Source organism: Podarcis pityusensis, assembly GCF_964106645.2.
Source record: "Podarcis pityusensis genome assembly, chromosome: 17".
NCBI lineage: Eukaryota > Metazoa > Chordata > Lepidosauria > Squamata > Lacertidae > Podarcis > Podarcis pityusensis.
In genome coordinates, this window is record NC_138042.1 from 12,618,182 (window position 1) to 12,637,512 (window position 19,331).

The window sequence follows — 19,331 nt, forward strand, 5'->3', positions numbered from 1 at the left end:
ATTTTACTTGGCTGAATGTTTTATTAGTCTCACACTTTTCAGAGCACATTCTTATACTTTAAAAAAAGCCCTAATCCTCTTAGGAGGTGGTTGTTTTTAATAAAAAGGAGTGTGCATGTGTGCATTAGAAATGTAATTTAGCAGTGTTTCAGTCTATGCAGGTAGAGGTGATCCTTGTAATTTGCTTTATAAAGCAAGGAACAGTACTACTTTTATTAACATTCATTTTGATATAAAATTAATGACAGCCACTCTGAACATATATTGCTCCGAGTATTGGTTAAAGTCAAACTATAAACTAAATTTACAGGTCGAATTTCCACACAGTGTCTTTTGAAGCGGTGGTAAAGCAACCCCTGACCATTAAGTCCAGTCGTGGACAACTTTGGGGTTGCGGCACTCATCTCGCTTTAGTGGCCGAGGAAGCCAACATTTGTCCGCAAACAGTTTTTCCAGGTCATGTGGCCAGCATGACTAAGCCGCTTCTGGCGAAACCAGAGCAGCGCACGGAAATGCCATTTACCTTCCCGCTGGAGCGGTACCTATTTATCTACTTGCACTTTGTCGTGCTTTCGAACTGCTAGGTTGGCAGGAGCTGGGACCGAGCAACGGGAGCTCACACTGTTGCGGGGATTCGAACTGCCGACCTTCTGATCAGCAAGCCCTATACTCTGTGGTTTAGACCACAGCACCACCCACGTCCTAGTCTCTTTAAAACGTAACATTTATCATGTTGATCCCTCACCCCCTCTACTACTGCCACTACTACTAATTTTATTATTTGTACCCTGCCCATCTGACTGGGTTGCTCCAGCCATTCTGGGCAGCTTCCAACATATATAAAAACATAATAAAACATTAAACATCGAAAGACTTTCCTCTACTTACTCTCAGTGTTGTGCTTCGGGCTGCGTTAACTGAGGGTCTAAAGAGAATAACTTACTGCTTTATTTCTTTCCTCAAAACTTACTGAAGAAAACAGGTGTGATCTGAATATCAGCTCTTGTCCTCTGAATTTTGGTTGTTTAAAGCATGCTTCAAATCACAGCCAAGTAGTAGGCTGATCTGACAGTGCTGTGATGCCAGCTCTTGTACCAACAGAATATAGTCATAAAGGATATTTTGTGTGCTTAGATGCACAATTGCGCTAGAAGTTCACAGAAGAGCACTAACGGACAATTTCCCTATATCTCTGCAATGGTGCCACCATCCATCCTCAGTTATATTTTATCTGCACAGTCAGAAGGAATTTTAGGAAGGAAAAAGTCATATTGAAAAATACAACTTTCAAGCCATCTGGCCCCAAAATGGCAACTAGGCATTCTGTTTTGGCAACTGTAACCCAGTTTAAGGAGCCATTTTGCACCTAGCTTATATTCTAACACCAATCTACATCACATCATTGGTTGATGTAACATTAAGATGATGTTTACTTTATTTTCACAAAATTAATACACCTCAAAACAGTTTACAAAAGATAAAACAGAAAAATGAAGAAAAATGTATAACCCTACTTGAAAACATGCGAAAATTAAATTACTAAAACTACCTTAGGATTGCGCAAGTATGATCTTTGAAGTAAAAGCATAGGATTCTGTTGACACCCCACTGCCACTGCTCCCCATTCCGCCTCCAGCGCCATCTGTATATCTTCCCCAGTGCAAGAAGGCTTTGCAGCAGAGTTTTTCTGTTAAATGAATCAACGTGCGTCTCTAGAGCTACAGACAATTTGGGAGTCTAACGTTTATGGTCTTGCATTGGTTAAGTTAATGTAAGATTTCCATGAGTAGAACTATCAAATTGGCAGTAAATGTTCCAAACACCTTCAAGGTATACTAATATTTTATAGTCATGCTTACACAACACTTCTCTTTCCTATGCCTTTAAAAAGATTTTTGGTTTTTTTAATAACGTTTATGGAGCAGATTGGTAGAAAGAGGTACAGTTTTATACCCTCTTAAATTTGCTTAATCAGCAGGTGGACATAATGTAGCTGATTCATTGTAACTTGCATAAATGGAAGAAGAAAACATTTTTTTAAAGTTGGAGCTTTCTAATTTGCCCAGGTTTCTTGTTTTATTTCATTTATTTATTTTTCTATAAGGGGTCATCCAGATTGAAAACCAGTATTTTCTACATTAAGAAATTGTTATATCTCAGTACTTCAGAGGCTTTAGACTTGCTAAATTCACAAAATTAGCAGTTGACCCATAAGTCATGGAAATATTTTGGCTTTTGGTTTTCATGTTCAAGGGAAAACTAATCCATTAGTTTGCCTAATTTGTATGAAGTTTGTGGGAGGGACATAATTTATGATGGAGTTCTTTAAAATAAACATTTGCTACTGTACTTGCTCAGGACACATAACTGTAAAACATATTTTGGAAACAAGTCCTTCTGGAATATGAATGCTTAGGGAAATTTGGTTTAAATGATGTGCAGGGGAGCAACTTCCCAATCTGACCAGGACTCTTGTCCTGGAGGACAGGCTGATGGGGGGTCTGGCAGGGCTAGTCTAATAACTAGCAGTCTGATAATTAGCATCCTTTGTCATAACGAACAAAGATCCGAGAATAGGTAACATTAATATAAGTTACTATGAGTAGAGGAATTCTCTTGGAAGGTACTAGAGTAGCAATAGAGACAATTTAGTTGTTTTTTTAATTGAGGTTTTGTTGAGAAAATATAACAATGTAGCAATTAAATGTTTAACCATGGTGGGGTGGGGAGAGGAGCGGTGTGTGTTGACTGATATGTCTATCAAGTGTGTCTTTTGGCTTTGAAGGGAGGGAGGGGAGCTGCTGTCAACAGAACACTTGGAAAGAATAAAAGTTAAAAGTAGGGAAGAAATAATAATAATAATAATAATAATAATAATAATAATAATAATAGTTTATTTATATCCCGCCCTCCCCAGCCGAAGCCGGGCTCAGAGCGGCTAACAACAATAAAATAATACAGCATTCTAAAATCAATTCATTATAAAATCAGTTCAATACTCAACTTCCCCATTTGTGATCTGTCAAGAAAGAAGTTTTGGAACTTGTGGAGGATGGGTGAGAACTCTGGGGAATCCTGGCCATACAAGGAGTTATAAATCGGGGCAAAGAGATGCTTGAGGTATCAAAGGATGGTCCTGGAATGGTGCTTCCAAACACAGGAAAGACAACAGTCTTCCACCAGTTAACAAAAGGTATCTTTTGGCTTCTCCTTGAATTTGGCTTCTCGTTGGCCTGATCCTTAGTGTAAAGTGTTCTTTTCTAATTGAGGTTCTCCTAACCAATTTGGTAACTGAGTGATGAGGCCAGATGCCTGGAATAGGGTTGATCCCATACAGTCTCAGGAGGTGACTTTAGCTGAATATCTCCTGGCATCACCCCCTTGTCTAGATCAGTGGAAGTGTTTCCGCACAGAAGCTGGGTGCAGTTACAACCTACTTTGCTTTGTCTGGCCATTTCTGCATGAGGCTCAACCTCCAAATGTAACTCTTCAGAATTGTGCCGAGGAGCTAGAAAAATGGTAGCAGAACTTTGTTCTCCTGGCAGCACAACTGGATTCATTATATCCAATTGGAGTATAAACTGTAATCTAGAATTTATGCATGGGCGTTTCCCATTTTCTTAGAGAGAGAGAGAGAGAGAGAGAGAGAGAGAGAGAGATGCTTGTTTCTAGTATTTATCATTGCCCCAACCCAGCAATTGCATTGCATGGAAAAATAAAAAAAATAAGAACCTTCTGCAGGTGTAGAGCTTTGCACAGGCATGAATGCTAATCTGTCTTGGCTATGATGTTCAAAAGGTACTTGACAGTTATAAATTGCTGACAAACTAAGCTAATATGATGTGTAAAAAAAAAGAGAGAAGCATGAATTGTGGAAATATAAGACATGGGTTGCTTTTTTGAAATGTGTGTAAAAAACATTGTCATTCATCTCCTTGAAGCATGATTTACTTCTGTGTTAATTTCAAAACCCAGACCTTGTACTTAAGTTTCACAATTCTCAAATCTGTACTAGGTTGCCATGCCAGGCAGTGGACTGCTCATATATTAGCTATTGATCACATATTATTTGCCTGTCATATTTTCAAAGAAATCATGATGCTAATAATGCTTTAAGAATTGTTATGCTGCCTATTTAGCATGTGCCTTTTAAAATGGCTTTTGTTTTGTAATAGTTGCTGTTACTTTCCTTCTTTTTTCTATTTTAATTTGCTTTAAAAAAATGTATCCGTAAACTGACCTAGTCTGTCAAGATAAAAGCCAAATGGAAGAACTGTTCAGCCAATCATTCACATTTATAGGAAACCTTTTAAAAAATATATATGCAATTTTAACAAAGAAAGGAAGGCGAAGAATATATATGCATTGAATAATACTAATAGTAACCAAGAAACACTATCAGTTCAAAACACCAAGAAACACTATCAGTTTACGGTTACAGTAACTATCAATACATGCATCTTAAGTTAAATATTTAAGTCCTCCAGACGCCAGGTATCCATACAAAACTGACATCTGTATGAAATACATTAATAGAAATCTTAACATCCAGTGTTAAGTTAGTTCATTACAATTTTTTAAATTTGAAGTCACTGTTTCACAATAGCAGTAGCTTAATTCTGTTTTTGTAATTAACATAAGTGCAAAACCCTTTGATTAAAATAAAATAAGTTAATACTTTAAATCTTTAAATGCAATTCGCATTTGACAATATTTTATTGGTCTGTTGGTCACAGCTTTTTTGGCCTGGTCAGCTGCCCATCCCCTGTTTGTTCATTGATTCTTTAGGTTGACACAACCTGTAAGATTCATTAAGTATTCATGAACTTAAATAGAGGTGAAATCTCAAGTGCTTCTAGAGTTAAAGAATATAAGCAGGCTGTTAGTAGGCTTTTCTTTAGTCTGTCATCTCACCTGATGTTCACTACATTTAATGTGATGTGTTGAATTAGATAACAGGCTCTTCAGAGACAGTATCCTTCTAGATGTTAAATGCATATTGTATGATAGGATCTTAAGTTTTATGGGACCTCTGAATAGTACTGCAGCATACATAGAATAGGTTTCCTTCTGTTAACCACTGTGATAACAGATAAAAAGTCAAAATACCTGTGAATTTTAAAGTTGGGACAAAATGGTGATCAGCAGACCCTAGTTGGGTGCCAGTCATTGCTATGGATTACAGACTTAAAATAAATTTCCTAGTACTTACAACCCATTGCCATCTTCAATCGGTGTAATATAGATTACAACTTTGGTTAGGTTTACCAGTCCTTGTACAATATTTATTTCATTTTGGGTGAGGTGTTAATTTGGTGTATATGATATTTATTCAACCTGTATTGAAAAGTGCATGGAGACATCATGTGAGGTTTATAAAAATGGAATTGAGCCTTATAAGCATACAAGTATCTATAATATCTGGTTTGCAGATGAGTATACCTTTTGCTTCATATGGGACATCTTTATACAACTTAAGACTGTTTCAGAGCTGGTTGCTTGAGAACAACATAGTTCACTATCCACATCTGCCTCCCAAACTGAGGGGAGAAAATTGAAGGTTTAATAAGAGGAAGTATATAGTAGAAACCATGCCCACTCTTACCATAGATTCAAATGGTTTTAAAGATTTAGTAGCCGCCTCCAGTTTGTTAAGAAACATAATTGTCTTACATGTAGCCAATTTAATATCTAGTCTCGTAGCTCATACTAGGGAGAAAGGGCCATTAAATGCAATGTGATTTACTTCTGAGTGAACATGCATAGGATTACACTGTGAATGTTTTGGTCTTCACATGTGTTAGTGCCCGTCATAGATACCAATATTTTGTACAGGACAATTTGCAGTAGGGCTTGAACATTTTCTTCTGCCTATGAAATGTATAAAAATGGATCTAGGTGGGGCCATGATTAGGCTGGCAGTCCAAGTTTTTAAAATGTATTTTACTCCCCGCCCCCCCGTCTAAGTATAGCGTTTAGCTTTTTTCAGCTTCAAGTGCAATATAATGAGAAAGTCAGGTTTTTGAACGTAAAGCTAGTATAAGCAATGTGGCTTCACTACCCTGGAATTGGGCCCAATTTAAATGTGATGCTAGGCAGGCAAAAATTGCTTACCTGTGCAGCGTTCCACGTGGCTGGCTTTGTGTTTAAATCAGGCCCTCAGCTGCTACACGGTGTAGCATTAGCACGCCAGGGTTGCTCTTCGTAGCACAAACTTAGTTGAAAAATAACAAGGTAAATTAATGAATTCAGAGGAAAGGTTGATAGACCTGTGTATCAGAAATACACAGTACTCTGCATGCTCCTACAATTCAACGAAGTCTTCTCCTAGAGATATTGTTAGTTGGGGCAATGATGGAGGGCATGGAGGTCTTTCTTAAACATGTAATGAAACTGTCTAGGAGAAAGTGGCTAGTGTAAAACAGGAGGTGATGCATGCCAGATGACACCCATGAACTCCTTCTTTATCCCAGAATTTGCTGTTTTGTTTTTATGCCCTGCTGTAACTAAGCCTAACAGTTCATTTCTACTGAAAAATAAGCCCACAGAATTCAATGGGACCTACTTTCAAGTAAGTATGTGTATAGGATCATTGATGTGAATGTTTAACAGAAATAATTTGCTTATTCTTCAATATTTCTTCTTGCTTCCACTTCTGTACTCTTCCTCCTGCGTTTCTTAGATTGTAAACACTGGAAAGGGATATGTTCTCCTCTATCCTTGTAAGCACATTGTTGGTGCTATATGAAAATACCTAACAAACATTAGATTTTATATATTTCACTCATGCCCACTTTGCTGGCTCTTAGTATAAATTCTAAAGAAATTAGTAAAACGGTCTAACTTACTATTCTAACTTTTTATTATTCCTGACCACAATTGTTGCCTTCTGCAATTTTCTAGCCCACTATCTTTTCCTAGTTGTGGTGTTTTGAACTACATATATTCAGGTACACAGTTGATAGATATTTATTAGTATCTGCCCCCTGTTTTAAATACAAATAGTGCATTGCTCTAACATAAGAGCTACTATGTTTAATGGATAGTATTGGACTTAGTTGGGGGAAACCCAGTTTAGCCTGGTCCTGCTAAACCAACCTTCTGGGTAGCAGCCTTGGGCATGTTGCAACTCTCAGTCTAATCTACCTCACAGGATTGTTTTTTTGAAGATAAAATAGAATGGCCCACAGATTCCCCACTCCTTAATGATTAACATCTAATTCAAGTTTGTCCAAAATTGGGAATGAAGGCTGAATTTTGTAGGAGCATATAGCATGCTGTTATACAAGGAAGTAGCTTTGTGTGCTGGTGCATTAAAGAGAAACCATTGCTCATTGTGTGTGCTGTGATCTGTTTGTTAAGTCAGTGCAGCTTGTATCTTGTTCCATTCTGAAGTGGAGATCATATAGCAGAAACAAGCAGTCCTATAGACAGCCTCAGGACTATTTAGACAAATGAGATTTCATATTTGGACATAGCTCCAGCAACAAGTATCTAAGTCATTCCTCATAAGCATAAGCTGACATTTTATAAAACATTATTTTTTAAAAAATTAAAATTAAAATTAATGTTTTATCAATTTTTCTGCATTAAAAATTGTTTTAGCGATTTCCTTGTTTCTTTTAGTAGCTAGTATGTAGTTTTTATTGCCTATGACTAGCTGAAATTTAACTTGTCAGTTGACATGAAAAAGAGTAAGGACAACTGTTGCATGATTGGTGCATAACAGTTATTTTGATGTGCAAAAGGAGCTATTTAAATGCTGTGTCCTTGCACCCTTATGCTTATGTTTATAGGGATAGGAAGTTGTAGCAAGTCTCAGATTTGCATACTTCCTCCTTGCCTCTGGTATGGCTCGAAGGAGGACTTTGGAAGCTTTTGTTTCCATATTTTTATTAATTGCAATTGGTTGTTTTCTCCAAATCCAGTGAACTGGAGTTAATCTTAACAATGGTTTGTTTGAAATAGTTCATCTTCAAACCATGGATTATGAAGCTAGCATGTTTCAACTAAGTGTAATGCTAAACTACTCTTTAATAAAAAACAAAAATAAACCATGCAATCTCCTCCTCAAAGCCGCATCAGTGGAAGAAAGTTTTGTTGTGTTTCGTTTGTGAGGGGAAAGCAAATGAACATGAGGCTTGCTGTGGCCCATTTCCATTGCAACAAACCATGGTTTATCAGAGCCCTCCTTAATCTGATGACCATCAGATTGTGGACTACAACTTCCATCAGCGTGGACAATTACCCATACTGGCTGGGGTTGATGGGAGTTGGTGGAGGTTGGGGAAGGCTGGCTTATTTTGACAACTGAATGTAGTTTTACTATAGTTGTTTTTCTATTTTATCATTTTTGTTTTTTTAAGTACTACATGCTTTTCAGCTTTCTGTATGCTGAGTATGTGGTAGTTTGTTTATTAAAAAAATTCATTTCCATTTGAATACTGAGGTGGCATAAATTAGCAATTCAACATGCACATATGAAGGAGGAAAACAGTTTTAAAGGCTTTTCTGGTGAGTATAATGGTGCCGAAAGATATGATAACAAAGAGAAAAAGCATTTCAGCATGGCTTAAAAGCTGTCCCTTTCTGTGACTTTGAGACCTACTGAGTTTCCACAGCGTGTTTTTGAAATTTTGGGTATTCATGAGATATATTCATATCTTACTTATATATAGAAATGTAAGTGTTGTCATACTGCAGTTTGCCTGGCTGCTGACAGATGGCGCTGCAAACTACAGCAGACAACAGACTTCTGAGAGCTGCTCCCCTGCTGCTGGGCCATCACAACCATGTTGAGGGGCTGCCCAGGGGAGTCACGGAGGAACAGTTGGCCCCAGAGATGGTGGTTGTAGCATCTAGAGCTGGTGGGCTGCCACTTCTGACTGGCTTCTCCTCCTCATGCTACATGAGCGTGAATCACCTTGCTCGCGCAGCACCAGAAGTCTGTGCCAACCCACAGACCAGGTGATTCATGCAGCAGCGCAGCACCAAAAGTTGTGTGTATTTTGGTCCCTTGCTGCCCCACAGACCAGTTGACTGGCACGGCATTGCAGCCACACCAGCTAGCCAGCTGGAGATGTTAGGCGCCAAACCTGGACATCTTGCAAAAGACCAGTTGGCTGTCGCAAAATGCAACCAGCACCGGGCTAATTTTGAACGCTGATCATGTTGCTCATCCCACCAAGGGGGCATTTGGAGGAATGATGGGGAGCTGGGAGGAAGGCAGGTCCTTGAAATGGGTTGTATCTTTAGTGAATAAGGGGAGTTAAGGGGACTCCTGCGGTGGCGGTGGGAGCAAAGAGAAGTGTCGGTGTGATAGTTGTATGACTGGTGACACAGTGGGGTTGGGGAAAGCTTGAGAGGACAAGGATTGGGGAGGCACAGGTGAAAGTGTCTGGGGTTAAGAGGGCGTTTGAAAGGAAGGGCAAGGGCAGGTGTGCTGTGGGGGAACAAGAGGGGGCATTCGAATAAACGAGGGGGGGATATGGGGACAAGTCCCTAAGGAGGGTAAGAGTGATACATATGTGAGAACTGCTGCTGGAAATGTGGGGTTCTGGAAGGGCACTGGGAAGGGTTTTCGGTGTTTGCAAAGGATGTATGTGAAAGCAAGGAAGAGATCTGGGTGGCAACCCAGAGGACTGGAGACAGTCAGGGAGGCAGCTAGGATTACACTTGGTTTCTTGAAGGGGTGAAAATGGACATACAAAGTGAATGTAGAATGTAAGAGGAGTAGCTTCAGAAATAGGGTTGAGGAGGTGAAAATGGGGCTTAGTAGTTGCATGAGGTGGAAAGGAGAAGGTCCACGGGGTTACCATGGTGGGGGCAGTGGGGGGGTGTTGGCGAGTGGAATGAATGGGAGGGCACCCCCTCATCAAAATTCAGGAGAAATTTCTACAGAAAAACAACATGTTGACGATTAGAGAATGTTAGAACAAGAAGTATGACTTCCCTTCATTGCTCACACTGGGGTTGGATGTGCTCTTCCCTGTTGTGTACAAATCCCCGCCCCCCGGCTTCAGGGCTAACTGAGCATTGTTAACCAACACTAAAATGAAGCTAGTTACAAGCCTGGGCTTGCTGAGAACCTAGATCCAGCCATGATACTTGGAGTGCATTTGAAGTATATACTTTAAGCTGGCTTGGCTGCATTTGAGTAAAAAGTGGTGTGGTATATTTGGAGTGGAAAGAAAGGAGGCAGCCGGGTTTTATTCTGTGCCTAGATCCCTAAGTGTTACGTTTGAGGACAAAAGCATTAATATCTATTTAGGACAAATGGGAGTTGGAGTCTGACAACCTATTGAGGGCTACAGATTTCCCATTCTTGGTTTAGGAATGAATCTCTCAGTAATGTACAGTCCCACTGAATATTTAAGAAACAAAGAACTAGTTGCTCCTATTTACAGAAGTGAAGTCTGGATCCAACTCAGTGCCTTTAAAAAAACCAGCTTCTGTAAATGGGTATGCTTTGAATTAAAAACGTCAAAGTTATTCTCCTACAATGCAGTACCAAATAAGCATAGTTACTTTGCAATAAGTTCTAGTGGCAGTGTTACTTTATTTCCAGCTAACTCTTCTGAGGATTAGTATTTTAAGTGCACCTTTAAAAAAATTACCCAAGAGCACTGAATTTTTGGTGAATGTAATCTTTTAGACAATAGATTGAAATAAAGTTACAGTCATGACAAATGTATATTATGCCTTAATGGTTAACAATTTGTGTGTACACACACACACACAGGCATGCACACATACACACGCTCACTGCACACACTCACTTAAAATAAAGAAGCAGAGGACAAACGTCCCTGTTTTTTGTTAGATGGCAAAATACTTTTAAAAGACAAAATAGTGATGGAGGTAGGATCTTGATTTCTTGGCAAAGAAACAGTTGCCGTCTTAAAATACCTAATCAATCCTACTTTGCTCATGCTGGTTCAGGTGCCTTAGGAACAGAGCTGATTGTTTCTTGGAAAGGTAAGGGCAATTTTCAAGTGTAATAGGATAAATGATTTTGGACTATTTCAGGCCAGAGCTAACTCACTTTGGACACTGAAAGATTCTCACTGAGCTTGGATTGTACAGTACTGTCATTCATAGTTGTTTGGAGCAAGATGGGGCGCTATGTGCCTATGTCTTCCTTGAACACTTATTAGGGTCTGTTTTAAAATCACTTTCATATTCACATACAAACACTGAGGTCTGTGTGCCATTGGTTCCATAAAACTACAGTAGAGAAATACCCAAGACGGAACAATGAAAACAGTCACTGTCTATGTCAACTACGTGAATGGATGTTATCCCCTGTCTAGACAATGTACAGCACAGGCTAGAGTTTCAGAACATTAGTTATTTGGGAAAGACCATTGTTCAGCAGTTGAGAACATACGTTGCAAGCAAAAGGTCCCAGGTTTGAGCACCAGCATCTCCTGGTAGAACAAGAATTCTACCTGTCTGAAAATGTGGGAGACCATGGCTAGTCAGTGTAGATGGCACTAGGCAAGATGACTCTGTGGCCTGACAGCTTCCTGTGTTTCTAAGGAGATAACTTGCTTTGAAGCCTGAAGCTCAACTGAGGCTTTTAGTCTTGTTGCAGCCAGATTGTTCCTCTGACTGAAGATTGAAGATCCTTAAATGGAAAGTTCTTTGGCCTGCAGCCTAGCCCTGCATCTGTTGTCATCTCCCACCTGTGTGTTGCTTGTGCTGGCAAGCAGGCATTGGGAAGTGCAAGGCTCTTGGTTCCTGAGGTCAGTTTGATCCAGGGGCTCTGCCTCTGGGGCTCAGAGTTCGGTCGCCTTTCACTCAGGGGGCTCTTGGTTGACAGGCTCCGAACCTGGCTGTTACTGTCTGTGTCTGACTTCATCCTTTGCCTGGGTCTTCCTGATGCTGTTGGTTCTCCCACTTCAGTGTCAGAGTTCTAGCTGTTCCTCAAGATCACGGTCATGAGACACAAGGTCTGAAAACATGATATAATGGTTCATAATAGTTGGGTTCTTCTTCTTTAAGACTGTAAGAATTTCTTTTTGACCTTTTTTTTAATAGATGAAATAGACATTACAAGCCCACTTTCAAATGTCTAATGTTCCCAGCAAAATTGCTGATCTTGGGATGAACAGATTTTCAGTTGAACGTAACATCAGTTGTAATAAATAGTGTTTTAATAATCAAGATGCTATTGAGACTTAATCTCTTGATTCAAAGGCAGATGCTTCTTTGTTGGTTTAAATCTAATTAAACAATCAAGGCCTGAACTAGAAAATGCATTATACAGAGCCATCATTTTAGTTATATTCAAAACTATTAAAACTGCTTATGTCTGATTTAAGAGGTTTTGTAGAAGGACCCATGTGACTTAGTAAGGTACTTTGCAATAATGCCTTTTGTATAATAGTGTTACCATTCCATGCTGAATAGCTTAAATGCACAGAGAAACATTAAATGATGCCTGAAATGATCCGCTCCTCCTTATGCAGCTCTTTACCATAAATCATTTTTTCTTCTTATTTCTAGCTTTCGTAATATCCAGACTAAGTGATCCAAATATTATAATTGAGAATAACTTGGACTCTTAAGTGTATTATCCACCAAGGAAACTAAAGAAAATAACATTTCATATAGTTGCCATTTACACCAATCATGAGGAAGATTTTAGTTAAAATAATTTCAAATGGTGACTATTACCACAAATACCTTTGTTTAAGAGTAGTATCTTATTTTTTAAAGAATCCTAAGTATACTTACATGGAAGGAAGTTTTATTGAAATCAAGAACTGTTTGTTTTATGTTCTTTTTTACACTTAGTGGAAAGAATTCGCGGATTTCAATATGTGTTTGCTTTTTAGGGAGACGTGGAAATATAGTATCACGAAAGACTTTTTGTTATGAGTGCATGTAACAGACAAAAATGGAAATACTTGTTCTGATAGGTTGTACTTTTTCATCAATAATACGGCTTTGGCACCCTGCAGTGAACAGGACAAGCTGAGGCTTGCATATGTTGATTACCTTTTAAGGTGTTACAGATGATTAAGTAAGTAAAGAAAACGAAGCAGTGTGCACCCTTTGTGGAGCCACCAGGTTAAGTCGAAACCAATGATTAAGAACAAGAACAAAATAAAAAATTGAATTTTTGTTGAATGTTTAAAGCACTTCCATTTAAAAACCTAAGACATGCCTTATCGATGTCAGGCAGAACTACTATTCTTCATGCATGCCATCTTGAGCATCTGGTCTCTGTTTATGACGTACTGCTTCTGAATAAATTGGGGTTGATAGAGCTGGGGAATGATGGTTTTGCCTTTGAGCTTGATGTTGGACTAGGTGGTCTTTTGATACTTTTCATGTTTATGAAAATAAAGATGCAATATAAATTTTATTTTCCAGATATTTTCTTTTAAAATAATATCAAGCCTGTTTTGTAATCTTGTTTGATTCCATTTTGATTCTTTTTGAATTAGCATAGTTTGAGTTTAGAAAGCATGAATTACAACAGGATGATAAATGGTTTTAACTCTTTGTCTGACCAGAGAATTGAGTAATATTAACATGTCAGTCTTATGCGACTGCCGTAGCGTGGCCATATGGTGCATGTTGGAGGACATGAAAAGTTACTTACTTGAAAGTGCCATCCTTTCTATTGAGTGTACAGAGCTAACTTGCTCATGGCAAGGTTATTCCCTTAGGGATCTGCCTGCATTGTTAAACTGATCCCTCTGGATTTGACTTTACTTTGAAATTTAAAAAAAGCAATATGATAAACAGTGGCATGATGAAATGTTAGTTAAACATTGCATCTTACTAACAATACATTCTCCTATGTTGGGAATCTGCATTTTTAAAATTAATAACACCTGCTTTTTCCAAATATTTCACATAGTAATTTACCAAAATAAATTGGGCTAATTATATTTATTGCATTGAAGGTATCATTGTAACTATTGCTTAAAGTAGAAATATATTAAGTTTTAAGCCCATCACTTGTGAGATTAAATGGCCTCATTGGTGTTGCCAGATGCTAAATGTGGAACTAAAGCCTAATTCCATGATTTTGATTTTTATTTTAAGCTGGAATTGATTGAGTTTTTCAAATGTCAAAAGGGAGGGAATTCCAAAGAGAAGGAACTGATAGAGGAAAGGGCAGTTATGAAAAGAGAATAACAAAGAATTGGACAATGTAGCAGATGGTGGGTGTGCGGGTAAAGAAGAGGTGAAAGATAAGAGAGAGCAATATAAACATCTGCAGACAAAAGTGGGCGCTTAAAATGAAAAAGAAGTCCATAGGTGGGGGGGGGGAGAGTGGTGTGATTATAATGGAGGAGAACAAGGAACAAACGGAGCAGAGTTGTAAATGGTGAAATAAAATTGTATTAAAACATTTGTATACCACTCTTTATCCACTTTGAAGTTCAGGGTGGTGTTCCACAAAAGTTACTGAAAGTTCCTAAAGATGGGAAACAGGAAGACTAGGAAGAACGGCGTTAGAGGTATTGGTAAAGGTAAGGTAAAGGACCCCTGGACGGTGAAGTCCAGTCAAAGGAGACTATGGGGTGTAGAGCTCATCTCCAATTTCAGGCCGAGGGAGCCAGCGTTTGTCCACAGACAGCTTTCCGGCTCATGTGGCCAGTAGGACTAAACTGCTTCTGGTGCAACAGAACACCGTGACGGAAGCCAGAGCGCACGGAAATGCCATGAAAACAGCCAGGTTTTCATAGCAGATCAAGAAGAGAGTGCAGCTTGGAGAGATTCAAGAGTTAAAAATGACAAGGGTTGGCAGTTGCCTGAATAAAAGAACAAAAGAAGAATTCTTCATAACACCATGATTATGTACCTAAGAAGAATAGATCAAATCAGAGTCAAACAAGAAAGGAAAAGTTGGGGTAATAATAGAAGAAAGAGCACATGCAAAAAGCTAAGTTTAAGACACTTTTTTAAAAACTAGAGAAGCATGCACTCCCTTGTCAATATTATCAGTAAGGTGGGTGTTCCTGCATGTATCTAGCTCAGCAGGAGAATAGCAGCATAGCTTCCTCTCATGGGTGGCCTGGGCCAACATGCGTATCCTTAAGCTTGAACAGCAGCAGCTCCTCAAGCAAGATGGAAAAAAATGCTTTTGAAACAGAAGGGAGTTTGCAGATCAGTTCTGAGCATGGAGTCTGGCAGTTCAGATTAAAAAATGGCTTTAAAAGCCTATAGGTATGCAAAAGCTATTGGGTGTGCCTAGATTAGGTCTTTGGTTTCTGGCCAACATTTGGTATTGTTATACTTTCCATACGTTGCATGCAAAGAGTGTATTGCTTAGGTTTATAGCTTTGAGGTTGTGATGGTGTCTGAGTGGTGAATGTGCACACCTGTCTACCTCCTGTGATCTTGGCCTTTTCTCTTCTTGATCTGTGAGATGTAGCTGCTGTGTGTGTTGGGTCCAATGCTTCCTTCCTTGCAGCAGGGGACTGTTCTTGCCCTGTTCCAAGAGCAGTAGTGCTGCCTTGCCTTAAGGAGCCATCGCTGAACCCTAAAGTGTAACTTCTGCTGTCCAGTCACAGATAAACCCTTGTTGAGCAAGGTGCTTGGTGTTGGCCATTCCTCTTCAGATGAATTTAGAGGAAGCAGATTATCTTGATACATTTTAATCTACCTTCAGGCGTGATTGTAGCACTGAAATGACTTTTATTACTTTGAAGGAGCTGGAGGCATGTCATTGCCATGTTTTTGCTCCCCCCTAGTAGTGAAAGGCCCCATGACAGCTGGGTCACAGAGACCCACAAAGCATGATTCTGTCTCCTACATTCTGTACATACATACATCCTTTTTTTGGTATGATGCCTTTCCATAGTTACAACCATGATCAAGGTGCTTTAAAACATGAAGAAAATTACAAACAGAACAAATAATTGCAATAAATACATCCAAAAGTATACAGCCCAAATTGAGTAATTTCCACATAAATCATTATAAGATCTGAAAATAATGATACAAAAATGATTATCAATAACAGCAACAATGCCCCCCCAAAGCGATACCCCAATCCAAGAGTTTGTTCAGCAGCCTCAGCTCTTGTAGAGCCCTGCCCTCCCAGGCCAGGTGAAAATGACTAGCAAGGCAGGGAGCACAAGACTCACAGCCAAGATTTAACATCTATAAAAAGTTGTTGTGAGTGGAAATCATGAGATTTGGGCTCAGGGATTGTCCGTATGCAGATGATGGCCACCTCTTTTTCTTTTTACCATCTGAATGAAGTCAAGCCATATAGGTTCTGGATCAGTGCTTGTAGTCAGTAAGGGCTTGGATGAAGGCTGATAAACTGAAGCTGAGTCCTGACAGGACAGAGGGGCTGTGGGCTGAAGGGTCTTAGGTCTGGAAAATAGGAACGTGGCCTGTTCTGGGTGGCGTTACACTCCCTCTGGAGGATCAGTGTTGTATCTGGGGGCAGAGTTCCCTTTCCCAGCTTTAGCTGGTTTGTCTGCTTTAGCTGGATCACAATCATCCCTGCTCTAGTAACCTCCTGCTTGGATGACTGCAATTGGCTGCATGTGGGCTGCTGTTGAAGGATGCAACAGCCAGATTGTGAATAGACATAGCTGTATGATCTCAAGGGTCCTCAAAGATCTGTACTGTTTGCTACTGAGCTCAATTCATCTTGCTACTTTTGATAATATAAAGCCACAACCAACTTGTGATTGACTTACCTGAAAGAACATCTCACTCTGCCTGGGCTTTAAGGTCTATTAGTGAGGCCCTTCTGGTAGTGCCAGCATTACCTGAAGTCAGGAGATTTGTGGCCCTTCTGGACTGTCTAGACAGAGGGTTGGGAGTTGGCGGCACTGTTATGCATCCCACAGAATGTAAGCAAATATGTTGTTTTCTCTATTTGTTTCTCAGATTTGATAGTGCAACTTCTCAAGACTTTATCTCATATTTGCCGGTTTTTAATCCTGCTTTTAAGCAGTCATGCTTTTGGACACACATTCAGCTTCTTTGCCATTTCATAGTAGGCTTGATTGTTATGAAAAAAAGATAACTAGTTGGTGATTAGGTATTAGTGATTTATAATCATAATATAAATATATGAATTGCTAGGAAATTAAAGCCAATCTTCACATTAACATATCTTTGCAATGTGACTTGTGCTTGATTAACAGTGATATTGTATATTTTGTATCTGACCAGTGATAGGTAGTGATCTAGGCTTGTGATCTGGTGTAGTGCTGCTAATTCAACATAAATCAGCTTTCATCTTTTGTGCAGCATAGTTTTGATTCATATTTAGGCCACTATTACCCCCAAATCCTTTTGAAAAGTGCTAGAATATTGTCAGTATTTCTCCATTTTGTATTTATATATTTGCATTTGCTTTCCAATGTGAAATATTTAACATGTGTTGTTAAATTTTGTTTTGTGGCTTACAGCCCAGTGCTCCAATATTGTTAAAGCTGATTTTGAATTATAATCATATCCTTCCAATGTTTGCAATTCTTCCCATTTCTGTGTCTTCTGAAAATTTAATGAGTGTTCTCCAAATCTTTATCAGAGTAATTAATGAAGATGTTGAACAGCATTGGACCTAGGACAGATCCCTGTGAACTGAAGCATCACTTTTTACTTCCTCCCAGCTTGACACTGATCCATTAATTACTCCTCTTGGGCACTGCAGCTTTTCAGCCAGCTGTGTGCCCATCTTATGATAGCACTTTTTAATTACTTTTCTCTAGCATACTTAGGCAACTATCATGTGGAACATTGTCAGATGCCTGTTGAAATCAAGACGTAAATCAACTGCATTTTCTGATATCTATCATATATAAATCATATATTCTTACAGAGAAAGGAAATTGGATTGATTTGGAATTATTCTTTACAATTCTGTGAAGGATGTGAATAATCATTGGCTTTCTTTGACACACAAATAGAATTAAAAAATCACAATGAAGCTACATTTATCTAGATGCTTATTTCTCTTTGGGTCCTCTCTTCACCTAACGTTGGCTGAGACACAGCTAGGCAGCAGGAGAGATTATTGTTTCTTCCAAGTGCTTCCCATTGTAGGGTGAGGCACTTTCTTTAGAGAAGTGGCAATTTATTTTACTCACTTTGGTCAACACAGATAAAGTGAGCTCAGCATGTGGTGTGTGAACAAGCCCATCCTTCCAGAGAGAGGGAGAGAGAGAGAGAGAGAGAAATGAAAGGATGGATCAGCCTTTCACTTTACACCAGGCTGAGAGGCATGCCAAAGGATCTTAACCAGGTATGAAGTTGAATCTGCCCCTCACATGAGCTGCAAGGTAGTTCCCTCCGGTGGCACTTGACTGGGAGGTGTCAGAAGCTTTGAGAATTTCTGCTGCCATTTCTCAGTATGTCCCAGAAGGTCAGGTGGGCCATGCAAGAGAGGTTAAAAATAATACAAAATGTTTCTTTGGCTATGTGTGAAGCAAGAGAAAGGACACGCAAGTTATAGGTCCCTTGCATGGAGAAGATGGATACGTGCTATTGGGTGACAGAAGGATATTGATAAGCTGGAATTTGTGCAGAGGAGGGTGACCAATATATTAAGGGGTCTGAAACCAAGCCTTATGAGGAACGGTTGAAAGAACTGGGTATGTTTAGCTTGGAAAAGAGGAGACTGAGAGGAGATATAATAGCCAGCGCCAACTATCTAATGGACTCTCACATGGAAGATGGAGCAAGCTTGTTTTCTCCTGCTCCAGATGCTAGGAGCTGAATCAGTGGATTCAAGTTACAGGAAAGGAGATTCTGAATAAACATAAGAAAGAACTTTCTGACAATAAGAGCTGTTTGAGAGTGGAAATAACTCCCATTAGAGGTGGTGGAATAGAGCCTTCCTTGGAGGTTTTAAAGCAGAGGTTGAATAGACATCTGTCATATATTATGTTTTTGAGATTCCTGCATTGCAGGTGGTTCGACTAGATGACCCTCGCGGTCTCTTCCAACTCTACAATTTTATGATTCTATCTGTATGTACTCGAGGATCCTGTGATGAGCTGAAATTTCTTCTAGCTTGACATATGCTTGTAATTTCTGAAATATGAGTCCTTTTCTCCCCTGTGTCACCCCATGTACAAATTTAGTATCTTAGGAAACCTTACAGTTCCAAACTAATGTTACTATATCAGTTTCTACATAATAACAAAGTCCATTCCAAATTCACAGCTGAAATAAAAAATGATGAATACTAATGATAATGTCCGTGTGTTGCCTTAACCCTAAATAATACTGATAATTGGTCAATGGTAGGTTTTTACCATATGGACTTTATTATGTGCTTGTTTTGATTCCCAAGATATACATGTATTTGCATATTATATATTTTCTTTATAGTG

General features: G+C 39.1%; 1 protein-coding gene across 6 annotated transcripts in view; it reads left to right on the forward strand.

Moving 5' to 3' along the window:
* RFX3 (regulatory factor X3) overlaps window positions 1–19,331 on the forward strand; it is a 111,030-nt gene that overhangs the window by 11,787 nt on the left and 79,912 nt on the right. Inside the window, exon 1 of one of the 6 annotated variants that reach the window (XM_080987802.1) lies at window positions 18,218–18,238. The exons of the other annotated variants lie outside the window; for them this stretch is intronic. The gene's annotated coding sequence lies outside the window, so the exon portion shown is untranslated. Of the gene's footprint in view, window positions 1–18,217; window positions 18,239–19,331 lie in introns of those variants that run through there. 6 annotated transcript variants of the gene reach the window in all.